This window comes from Nannospalax galili, unplaced genomic scaffold (genome assembly GCF_000622305.1).
Source record: "Nannospalax galili isolate Female #2095 unplaced genomic scaffold, S.galili_v1.0 scaffold300, whole genome shotgun sequence".
Lineage (NCBI taxonomy): Eukaryota > Metazoa > Chordata > Mammalia > Rodentia > Spalacidae > Nannospalax > Nannospalax galili.
The window spans coordinates 1,000,850-1,004,598 of record NW_008347322.1 but is presented as its reverse complement, the minus strand read 5'-3'; positions in this window follow the sequence as shown (position 1 = coordinate 1,004,598).

Here is a 3,749-nt window from a genome sequence, read left to right as displayed (position 1 = left end):
CAAGGTGGCTGCGGGAGCAGGTGCCCCCCCCCCGCCCCACCGCAGCCCCCCTGGGTTGGGCGGGAACCCATGCTCTAGCTGATGGCCAAGGCCCCTCTAAGCAGTGTTGCTTGTCTGAACGAACAGTTAAAAGCAGACAGCACGCAGATGCCCTTGGGCCACACCCAGGCAAGGGCCTGAGTGACTGTGGACGATCCGGTCACCAACACCCGAGCCCCACAGGAGGAGGATCTGGGTCCCCTGCACCCCCACCCCCAGCTTCTTTTCTGACTCTTGGGGAACAGCCCAGAGCTCTTGCAGACCTCATCCCGGGCCCTGGACTTTCCTCAAGTTCTGTCTCCAAGGACTGTGCTCCACTTCCCTGGAAAGACGCCTGTAGAACTGCATTCGAAGCGTTTTTTTAACGTATGTCGCAACCATCTTAAAACTTACATGCAGCTAATTTTGTCTGCCTGGTTTCTGTATTTCCTAAATAAATCTTCACAGAGACCTAGAATTTTTCCCCATTCCTAAGTAAGCCCCAGGGCACATTTATGAGGGCGGAGCAAGTCAAACGGTGCCAGAGGGTGGAGGGGTGACGCTGCACAGAACTTGCTTCTGCCTCCAAAGGAAGGGAAAAGCTTGTGGCTCAGACTGTTCCGTCATCTGTGCCTGCTCCAGATTCTGGGCTCCAGGGCCCAGAACACGCCAGGCGTGGGGGTAACAGTTCTTCAGGCCCCATTGACAACCTGATGCTGGTAGCCTGGCTGGTGAGCACAGCTTGTCCGAGGGTGACACCGCGAAGGGAGCTTGGACGGCAGTGGGATGTGAGGAGGCATCCCTGCCCATCCTCCTCCTGTCAAGGACCCCGAGTGCAGGTCCTCTGCCTGACACCACACTGCCTGCAGCGTAGGGGCCGGGCTGACAGTCTAAAGCCTCCTAAACAGGGTCAGCTGGGAGAACAGCCAGGACAGCAGCCACCGGCTCTTGAGCATCTACTACAAGCCAGACACGAGATTCTCCCTGTGCAAGCAGGGAAACTGAGGCACCAGCAGGCGCATCACTTGCTCCAGGCTTGGAGCCAGCCCCTGCGAGCCATACAAAGTCTGTGCCCCAGCAGAGGACCCAACCACCCCATCCTGCCCTTGCACAGGGTGGGCCAAGTGCTCTATGATGGAGATGTTCGGGGGTTCCCCCTCCATGGCACCCAAATTCCAGCCCATAGAAAATCCACATACATTCTGACTTTGTGGGGGACAAAGTAGGGGTGATGCCTGAGAAGGCTGGAGTCCAGTGGGGCCTAGGGGGAACAGGTGGGACAGGGCAGACCCTCTGCTGAGAGGTTTCACATAGCTGCACCCTCCTGGGAAGGCACCCAGAGAGGGAGTTTCCTGAGCTCACTGGGAAAAAAGGAGAATGTTCCTTCCTGCATCTTGGTAATTTCCAGAAAGCCCCTGGCCTCCTGCCGGCTGGGGGTCCAAAGTGGATGGGCAGCATTCTCTTTGCCTGACCCCCCTACACACCACACACACACACACATACACACACACCCCTTCCTTCCATACCCTTCTGAATATCTGCCCCAAGTCCTAAAATACAAAGTAGATGTACTCAAAAGACCCCAAAGAAATGTAGCCAGTTTCTTGGCTAAAAGTCAAAATGTCCTTGGGCCTCTTAGCAACATACTCTGTTCCAAAGTCCAAAAATGTCAAAAGTATTCGGGAGTTCTTATCTAATCCTTAAAAGATTTAAGGGCTACCTTTTCAGAGGGGGAAATGTTAGAGTAGCAAAAAGCCCCATTAAAGACAAGAAAGAATAAGAAGGAAAGAAAGAGTACTCGAAATTGTCAGAAAAAAAGTGATGGGGATATATGGGAGGAGTTGGAGGGGAGGGAGTGGGCATGGATTTGATCAAAACACCTTAGATGCGTGTATGAAATTCTCAATAAATTATTTGTTTTAAAAAATCTCTTAATTAAAAAAAAAAAAAGAAAAACACCTGCTCCCCTTGAAGAGTTTCTCTCCCTGTTAACAATGATGCATGCGTCTGACCCTGCCTCTCACCTGGACCACAAGGGAAGAGCCCACCAGGTACAGGACAAGACTAGGCATTCTGGACAAACTGGTCACCATCTATATCTTGGTTAAACCATTAGGAAGAGATTTCTAAAAATAGCCCTCTTCCCTATGACCCGGAAACCCCTTCCAAACCTGATGCGATGCCCGCTCAATCCCCTTTTCCTTAACCCTTTGTTTCCCACTGAAATGTCTGCCTGAGACTGGGCTTGTAGCTCATTCGGGAGGCTAAAGTAGGAGGATCATGAACTAGAAGAACATAGAACATGGGCTACAAAGTGAGTTCCAGGCCTCGGCTTGAGAATTCATACTGTTTTTTATCTCTAGAATCACAGGGTGAGTTCCATTTCGTCCAGTGTCATGTTTATGAGGGGAGGAGAATGGAGAGTGTGGGCTGTCATCAGAGAAAGGCTGTCCAAGGAGAGTGTAAGACCGAGGGTGGATGTCTGGAGTCCACTCCCAGTGGCGGGGCTCCCAGAGGCCAGTGCAAGGGGCCAGGCCAAAGCAGGACAGGCTCTGTCCAGGGTCCAAAGCCCTTTGGCCTTCCTCTTGTCCTGTGAGGATAAAGTAGGGCTCACACAGTGCGCCAGCCCTGAGCCCCATTCTGGGGCCATGGGGCTTGACAGGTTCAAGGTCTAAGTGGGAACAAATGAGTTTACTAATGGCATGAGGGGTCCTGGCAGGGAGAGAGTGGACGATCGCCAGATTTGTTCTTGAAGTGCCTCAAGGTCAGACCCAGGAGGCCTCCCCCGTGAGACCTCCAAGTTCCACTGTTAGGATTGTAGAAGATACTCCCTGAGATGTTTCCCTTCATTACCAACGTGCCTAGACTAGAATCACCATGGAAACACATCTCTGGATCAGTCTAAGAGGGCATTTCCAGAAGAGTATAATTCAAAAGAAAAGACCCACACAGAACGTGGTGGCCCCGTCCCGCAGATTGAATGAAAAGAAGGAAGCGAGCAGAGTACCCCGTTCATCTCTCTCGGCTTCCTGACTGTGGGTGCGCTGTGACCAGCCTCACTCCTTGCTGCCATGGCTTCCCCAGCCATGGTGGACTGTATCCTCAAAGCATGAACCAAAATAAACCCTTCTTCCATGTTGTACACCGTCCCACATGGCCTTTGACGAATGGCTCTGCATGTCACAGAATTTTGCTGCCTGCCTGGCCTTTCTGCCACAACTGGTCACTCTGGAGAGCCACAGGATAGAGTCTGAGTGGCAGTCCTCTTGGGATGCTAGGGCATCTTCCTAGGATCCCCAGCTGTGATGTCCAGAGATAACTCCATGTAAGGCTGCGCCTGTCAGGATGAGGGGTTCAGGGTGGTTTAAATGTGAAATACCCCCCAGATGATCATGTATTAGAATACTTGGTCCTCAGCCAAGGACTCTGTATTGGGAGGTTGTAGAACCTTTAGGAGGTGGAGTCTTGCTGGAGGAAGGGGGGCACTGGGGCAGGCCTTCAGTTTTCTAGCCTGGTTGCACTTCCTGTTCACCTGCTTTCAGAATGCAGGTGAAATGTGACCAGCCGCCTCATGCGCCTGCCACCAGGCCTTCCCTGCCATGGATGGACTGTGCACCTTCAAGCCAGGAGCCAAAGCAAACCCTTCCTCTATTAAGTTGCTTTGATCAGATACTTTGTTGCAGCAATAAGAAAAGTAACTAACACTAACACACAGGGCCAGTGGGGACCAG